The following is a 9,225-nucleotide window of genomic DNA, read 5'->3' as shown; positions in this document are numbered from 1 at the left end:
GGTGCGCCGAAGGAAGATCCAAATGAACATCTTCGTACATTTAATAGGATCTGCACTCTATTTAAAATAAGAGAAGTGGAGGATGAACAGATATATCTCATGTTATTTCCCTGAACTTTAAAGGGAGAAGCCAAAGATTGGTTGAAATCGTTACCTGAAGGGGAGATTGATACATGGGATGTTTTAGTTGAAAAATTTCTTAAACAATTCTTTCCTGCATCTAAAGCCGTGAGACTTCAAGGAGAAATTGTTACGTTCACACAAAAGCCAAATGAAACTTTATATGAAGCATGGACAAGATTTGGAAAGTTATTGAGAGGATGTCCGCAACATGGTTTAGACACCTGTCAAATAGTACAAATATTCTACCAAGGATGCGACATCACTACAAGAAAAGACATCGATATAGCAGCTGGTGGTTCTATTATGAAGAAAACCGTAACTGATGCTTACAAAATTATTGATAACACTGCTTCACACTCACATGAGTGGCACCAAGAAAAAGATATCGTTAGATCATCTAAAGCAGCTAGAGCCGATTCTAGCCATGACTTAGATTCCATTTCCGCAAAGATAGATGATGTCGAGAGACGAATGGAAAAGATGACTAAGGATATTCACTCAATACGAATTAGTTGTGAGCAGTGTGGAAGATCACATTTGACAAAAGATTGTCTCAGTATTGAATTAACAATGGAACAAAGAGAGAATGTTTCATACATAAACCAAAGGCCTGGAAATAATTATCAGAATAATTATCAACCGCCAAGACCGATCTACAATCAAAACCAGAATTATAACCGAAATATTCCATACAACAACCAACAAGGTCCTAGTAATCAACAAGTATCCAATAATACTTATAATCAGCAAAGACCTAATTTTCAAAATAAACCACCACAAACCGATGATAAAAAGCCAAATTTAGAAGACATGATGTCAAAGCTAGTTGATTCTCAAACACAGTTTTTCACATCTCAGAAACAAACCAATGAACAAAATGCTCAAGCATTTAGAAATCAACAAGCTTCTATTCAAGATCTGGAACAAGAAGTAAGCAACCTAGCAAGGTTAATAGGTGAAAGAAAATCGGAAAGTCTACCTAGTGATACAAATGCTAACCCCCGAAATGAAACAGCTAAAGCCATTACCACAAGAAGTGGTATTACACTTAAACCACCTGAAATACCTGTAATTTCTGATGAAGCTGTTCCTACTCCACAAGAACCACAATCTGAACAAAATAAGAAAAAAGAACCGGTGGTTGAAAAGGTTAATGAAGATAACATAGTTAAGGCTAAACCTTATGTCAAACCATACCAACCACCACTTCCTTACCCAAATAAAATGAGAAAAGAGAGACTTGAAGCCGAGCAATCCAAATTCTTGGATATGTTTAAACAAAGAAATGTAAATCTTCCTTTCATTGATGTGATTTCAGGGATGCCTAGATATGCTAAATTTCTGAAAGATCTAATCACAAATAGAAATAAAATGGAATAACTCTCGGCTGTTACTATGAATGCAAATTGTTCTGCAGTGCTGTTGAATAAGATACCAGAAAAACTTTCAGATCCAGGAAGTTTTACAATTCCATGTTTTATGGGTAGTCTTAGTTCAATAGAAGCATTGGCAGACTTAGGTGCTAGTATAAATTTAATGCCGTATTCACTATACGCTAAACTAGACCTTGGAGAATTGAAACCAACACGAATAAGCATACAACTAGCAGATAGATCAGTAAAATATCCTAGAGGGATAATGGAGAACATGCTAGTTAAAGTTTGTACTTTAGTATTTCCAGTAGATTTTGTTATTCTGGACATGGAAGAAGATTCTCGAGTACCTCTCATATTAGGAAGACCATTCTTAAACACGGCCAAAGCAATAATAGACGTGTTTGGTAAGAAACTGACCCTAAGTATAGAGGACGAGAGTGTTACCTTTTCAGTGGATAGAGCCATGCAACAACCGCAATCTGCAGATGATACATGTTATTATATTCAAACTATAGAATCACATGCAGAATTGTTAGAAGAATTTCCAGAATTACAAGGAACAGGAGAATGTTCTTTAGGAGAAGGAACTGAACCAATTGATGAAACTGAAATGTTAGCTACAATTATGGCTAATGGATATGAACCAACAACAGAAGAAATTCAAATGCTAAAAGAGGAAGACAGATATCGATATAAATCATCGATAGAAGAACCACCGACATTAGAGTTAAAGCCACTTCCAAACCATTTGGAATATGCTTATTTACATGGTGAATCTGAATTACCTGTAATAATATCGTCCTCTCTTACTGAAAATGAAAAATCTCAACTCATTTCTGTACTAAAAGCTCATAAACCAGCTATTGCATGGAAAATTCATGACATTAAAGGAATAAGTTCTTCGTATTGCACACATAAAATCCTTATGCAAGAAGGTCATAAAACATAAGTTCAACGCCAACGAAGACTAAATCCTAATATGCAAGATGTTGTTAAGAAAGAAATTATTAAACTACTTGATGCAGGTTTAATTTATCCAATCTCTGATAGTCCATGGGTAAGCCCAATTTAATGCGTACCTAAGAAGGGTGGCATGACTGTCATTACAAATGAGAAAAATGAGCTTATTCCTACTAGGACTGTAACAGGATGGCGTGTTTGTATTGATTATAGAAAATTAAATGACGCCACCAGAAAAGATCACTTTCCTTTACCTTTCATTGATCAAATGTTGGAAAGATTAGCCGGAAACAGTTACTATTGTTTTCTTGATGGTTTTTCCGGATACTTTCAAATTCCAATAGCACCCGAGGACCAAGAGAAAACCACATTCACGTGCCCTTATGGTACTTTTGCTTACAAACGCATGCCATTTGGACTTTGCAACGCCCCTGCAACCTTTCAAAGGTGTATGATGGCGATTTTTCACGACATGATAGAAGAATGCATGGAAGTTTTCATGGATGACTTTTCAGTTTTCGGTGATACTTTTGAATCATGTCTAGTTAATCTTGAACGAATGCTTATTAGATGCGAACAATCAAATCTAGTTCTTAATTGGGAGAAATGCCATTTCATGGTTAAAGAAGGCATCGTTCTTGGTCATAAAATTTCAAAGGAAGGAATTGAAGTGGATAGAGCTAAAGTAGATGTAATTGCTAAACTTCCACATCCCACCAATGTTAGAGGAGTTAGGAGTTTTCTAGGGCATACCGGTTTTTACCGACGTTTCATAAAAGATTTTTCTAAAATTGCCACTCCTATGAATAAACAACTAGAAAAGGATGCTCCATTTATCTTTTCAGATGAATGTAGAAAATCTTTTAATATTCTTAAAGAAAAACTCACTAATGCACCGATCATGATAACTCCAAATTGGAATCTACTGTTTGAACTAATGTGCGATGCAAGTGATTTTGCAATGGGAGCCGTTTTAGGACAAAGGATTGAAAAACGATTTCAACCCATTTATTATGCTAGTAAGACGTTACAAGGAGCACAAACGAACTACACAACTACTGAAAAAGAACTCCTTGCTATTGTCTTTGCTTTTGACAAATTTCGATCATATCTCGTTCTAGCAAAAACGGTGGTCTATACCGACCATTCTGCTCTTAGATACCTATTTTCAAAACAAGATGCCAAGCCACGATTAATCCGTTGGATCTTACTCTTACAAGAGTTCGATATTGAAATCCGAGATAAAAAGGGAGCAGAAAATCTCGTCGGTGATCATCTTTCTCGTCTTGAAAATCCCGAATTAGAAGTTCTAAATGAATCTGCCATACAAGACAACTTTCCTGATGAATATCTATTGAAGATAGATTATAATGAAATTCCATGGTTTGCAGACTATGCAAACTACTTAGTATGTGGATTCCTCGAAAAAGGATTATCGTACCAAAAACGAAAGAAATTCTTTAGTGATATAAAACACTATTTCTGGGAAGAACCACATTTGTTTAAAAGTTGTCCCGATGGAATAATACGCCGATGTGTATTCGGAGATGAAGCCAGTCAAATATTAAACCATTGTCACACAGGACCAACAGGAGGGCATTATGGGCCTCAGCTCACAGCAAGAAAAGTTTACGATGCTGGATTCTATTGGCCTACAATTTTCAAAGACGCACACCTTCTTTGCAAATCTTGTGATGCTTGTCAAAGGGCCGGAAAAATAAGTCAACGTGATGAAATGCCACAAAATATCATTCAAGTATGTGAAGTATTTGACATTTGGGGTATTGACTTTATGGGTCCATTTCCAAAATCTCATAATAATCTCTACATTCTCGTTGCCATTGATTATGTATCTAAATGGACGGAAGCACAAGCTCTCCCATCTAACGATGCACGAGTTGTAGTCAACTTCTTAAAACGTCTTTTTGCTAGGTTTGGAACACCGAAAGCTTTAATAAGTGATCGGGGTACTCATTTTTGTAATAATCAACTTGAAAAAGTTCTCAAAAGATATGGAGTAACTCATAAAATCACAACTGCTTATCATCCACAAACAAGTGGACAAACTGAAAATACGAACGAGCTTTAAAACTTATTCTAGAGAAAACCGTAGGATCAAATCCGAAGGAATGGTCCATGAAATTGGAGGATGCACTCTGGGCTTTTAGAACAGCCTACAAAACTCCATGATAAAAGAATTAAGACATGAAGCATACGAAAATTCGTTAATCTATAAAGAAAGAACGAAGAAATGGCATGATAAAAGAATCAGAAGTTCAAAAGAATTTAAAGAAGGAGACAGAGTTCTTCTTTTCAATTCACGATTCAAGCTATTTCCTGGAAAATTGAAATCAAGATGGTCTGGACCATTCATAGTCAAAAGAGTTTTCCCATAAAGAACAATAGAGTTAATAAATTCAAATGGGATTAAATTTAAAGTTAATGGTTATAGAGTTAAACATTACATACATGGTCCGATGGAAGTTGACAATAAAGTCAATCATAATTTCACCACCCAAGAAAACCCTCAAAATGAAAACATAAATATGTTATCAACAACATATGAAAAATCAAAATTGGAAAATAGGGAGGATTCAAATTGGAGTGATGAAGAAGAATTCTTATACAAACCTCCCGTTCTAAGAAACGAAGAAAAATGTGAACAAGAAGTTCAAATAGAATTGAAAGAACACCCGAAAAAGGTTTACAAACCAACTCGACTTACTAAAGTAGGAGACCCGGGTGAATTTATCATTTCTTGCTTGCTTAATGATGGTGCTGTATATAATGGATTAGCAGATTTAGGAGCAAGTGCAAATATTATACCTCTTTCCTTATACAAAAGATTAGGTATGGGCAAATTAAAACCAACCAAAATAGGTGTTCAATCATTTGACCTAACCATTAAACACCCGGTTGGAATAGCAAATAATTTACCTGTTAACGTGGGAAGTTTAACCTTTGTTGCAAAATTCATAGTGATTAATATGGAGGAAAACCTTGATATTCCTCTAATTTTAGGTCGCCCATTTTTAGCAACCACCGAGGCATTCATTGATGTAAGAGAAGGTAGAATGACACTTAGGGATGGTGATAAATCGATCACCTTTGTGAACCGAAAGTTTAGATCTCCACCAACCAAAACTGTTAAACCAATAAAAACGCATAAGTGTGGGGAAGATGAAGAAACAATTAATGATGATCCGATCACAAAGAACCCCGCTGATGATAAGAAATTAGATGAACCCGTTTTTAACAGTTCAACGAAGAAACTTTATAAATGGATTCACGATGCTAGGATTAAGGAAAACTTTAAGTTATGTAACAGATTAGTATCCAATTTATCGCCAAAATAAAAGGCAATGTTAGTTGAATTTGTGAAAGTTACGGAGGAAATCAACAAATGGATTGAAGAAAAAGTCAAAGATATTCAAGTTGTTGATGATCCAATTGAAAATAACGTTAATCATAATTTCAACTAAGTGTGGGGAGTTTCGAATCTTTTTAGGGTAATATGTATTTCTGTTAGAGTTAGATTTTCTGTTTTCGTGTAGTTCTCGAGAATGGAATCCGAATGGTCTTTCCCTAGCAGACCCTAAAGAACTAGTCTTCTCCCCCCATTCTGAATTTTTATTTTTTTTTAGGTTTTACGAGATGAAGACTTCCTGTGAATTAAACCATGGTCTAATGCTACACGCTTTAATCACTAAACGTAATAATGACACCCTTCCAAGTGAAATAGTATCATTAATCAGAGGTAAATTGGACGGAGTAAGAAAAGAATCCAGGAACGAAAATAATAAGTTACAGTTTGGTAAAGGAAAATCAAAATCCGCAGCGAAAAGAAGAGCAAGACACCTTGAAAGATGTCACAAATGCGGAAAATGGTCACAGGAAGGAAAATGCTTGACGAATCAGACATATTCCAATACCAAATTCGTCACTTTATGCAGAGATGGACTGTTCATATGTTTCGAAGAAAAAACGTTAAATGCTCGAGGTTACGCTTATGTAGCTATGGAAAACCAATTAGTCCGACTATCTTATGAGTGGGCTAAAACAGGTCACTGAGAATTCTATTTCACAGGTAAGTATGTACAGTTTTTTTTTATTGCTTTTAACCTTTTGATAATAAACGCTAAATTGTTCGCTATAAAGTATTAAATTGATACTCTATAAAATTAGGTTTTGCGACCGAAATTATTGATATCATACAAAAATTTACTACATCACTGCGAAATTTACCGTTTATTCTTAAGGTATAAATATCTTTAATCAATCAACCCAAAATATTTCAAAAATTTGTCATGAGTTAAACTAGGTTATGGAACCAAAATTACTTTACCGAAAAGAGGGGCGTATATTTTTGATAATATCTGATTGATTAAAGTGGGATAAAAGACCAAAAAGATTTTTAATTTTATTTTTACTTTGTTTTTAAAATTAATATTAAAATAATATTGTAAACTTTTTAAATAAATATATTTAAAATTGTAAATATTTGAAAAATTAATATTTTTAATATAAGTTTGTATGTATAAAAACAAAAATATAATAAAAATTTGGTGTGACTTTTCAATTTTCATAATATGAATTTTTAATTTTATGCATTTTAAATTTAAGTTTGGTGTGAATTTAAAAACAAAAATTTACTTTATTTCGTTAAGTTAAAAATTTGATTTTTAAAATTCGTCATGAGTTGAAGACTTGGTCGTCGAACCGAAATTGCTTTACCCAAGGGAGGGACGAGAACTTTTATTATCATTATTTTTAATCTTATTGAACTAAATTATGCCAAAAACATTTTTAAAAACCAAAAATCTTTACTTTTAAAACCGCGCTTTGAATTGACAAATTTTAAAATTTTGTCGAGGGACAGACTAGGACAACGATCCGAAACGCCCTCATCCTAAAAAGAAACAAATTTTTAAAATTTTATTAATTTTATGTTTTATTAAAGTATAAAGTTTTTATAAAAAAAAAAAATATCAGACCCATGCGATCGCATGGGTTTTGAACTTCAACTCCATGCGATCGCATGGAGCTGAAAAATTGGCCAGAATGAAAAGGCAGACGGGTTCTGCTTCTACCTCACAATACACACACAAACACACACGAACTCTCTCAAATCCTCACCAAATTTCACCATTTTTTCACCGTAATTCCTCAAATTTCTTGCTCTAATCATGCCTAGGTTTGGATTCTTCAACAAAAAGGTAAAAATTACACCCATAAACTCTAAAATTTCCTAGTTTTTGTGATAATTACCAATATTTTACCTAATGCAATTTTGTTAATTTCTAGTATAATTAGTGTTAAATTGTTAGTATTTTATGCATGTATAACCTAGATTGATGCTATTTAACATGATTTGAAGCCAAAAACTTCAAAAATTTTAGAAATCTAGGGTTTGTGTTCTTGAGCAATTTGGGGCTTTTTGATATAAACAGGTTATGGCCAATTTTTGTCATGAATTATTGCTAAATTAAGTAGTGTAACATGTTTACGTAGTTAAATGATCCAAACTTTGATCCGAAACATGATTTTTGGAGATTAAAGTGGACTTTTTAAGTCCAAAATTCATGAACTTGATTAATTTGATGTAAATGCCAGTTGAGACTTGTTTAATTGCTAGTTATGACTATTTTGACATGTTATTTGAGTTAAATGCTTATGAACTTTGTATACATCTTCATATGTGCTTATTTGAAAAAGTGTAGAATTGTAAAAAATTTGAAAATGTGTATAAGTTTAATTTTGATTGAACATGTTATTGTGGTTAATTTAAGTTGTTATTTTGCTAACACTAATGCATATTTGGATGCACAAATTTTGTGTTTAATGTGTTTTGCAGAAAACCGATACTGCTGGTGCTTCATCGTCATCTAGACAACCACAACAGGAGCCTGAACCAGAATATGAACCACAATACGAGCCAGAACCCGAACAAGAACCACAACAGGAACAACAACATCAGCCTGACCAACATGTACCTTATTATGATCCGCTACAGTTTGCTAATGAATTTATAGTAATTCTGATGCATCCGCCAGTAGAATACCCAACGATTCCTGAACATACATTGCATCCTAATCTGAGATTCGATAGAAGCTGGAGAGATTACCCGGCATATCAAAGTAATAAATTCAAATTAGTAACGAAAGATGTAGATGTGCCTAGGGTAATTGATTGGAATCCTTTGGAAAGGGTCCAACTAGCTGACCGTGTTAGGGAGCATCTGATTCAAAGGTATGGCAGTTCTTCTTTTACCGATTAGGAATGCTTATTCACCATTCGTAGACCTGTATATAAGGAATGGTGTGTTGAGCTGATGAGTACTATAGCGTTAAATGTAGATGTAGATAGATTAGATGATAGAAGTTTTCTTAGATTTATACTTGGCCGTAGGATGTACAGGATGTCCATACTGGACATGGCCATGGCTTTACAGATATATACGCCCGCTGAATTACTACTACCTGATTGTATGAATTTGATTTATCGTGGTGAAAGGGTAGATAGGAATTTTGATGCGAACGCCGTCTGGAGGTGTATGTCAGATTATAATGTTTTTGGGCGGGGAGGAACACATACCCACTTATATATTAACAGAGCCGAGCTTCGTATAATTCATAGATTTTTGGCTAACTCGATTACACAGAGAGGTCACAACAAGGAAAAATTGACCTTACATGATTTATTTTACCTAAAGTGTATTTGAGACCCAAGAGGCTTTGTTAATATCCCTTACTGTGTTGGTTTTTAT

At 34.2% G+C, this 9,225-nt stretch overlaps 1 non-coding gene across 1 annotated transcript; it reads right to left on the bottom strand.

Annotated features, from left to right (window-relative positions):
• Window positions 1–231: 231 nt before the first annotated feature.
• On the bottom strand, window positions 232–338 carry LOC139856667 (small nucleolar RNA R71). Its single transcript, XR_011762133.1, has one exon. It is a non-coding gene; the product is annotated as a small nucleolar RNA R71 (small nucleolar RNA).
• Between the last annotated feature and the right edge of the window lie 8,887 nt (window positions 339–9,225).

Source organism: Rutidosis leptorrhynchoides, chromosome 6, assembly GCF_046630445.1.
Source record: "Rutidosis leptorrhynchoides isolate AG116_Rl617_1_P2 chromosome 6, CSIRO_AGI_Rlap_v1, whole genome shotgun sequence".
Taxonomy (NCBI): Eukaryota; Viridiplantae; Streptophyta; class Magnoliopsida; order Asterales; family Asteraceae; genus Rutidosis; species Rutidosis leptorrhynchoides.
Note: the sequence above shows the minus strand (reverse complement) of the source record. Positions and strands in the feature narration are given on the sequence as shown.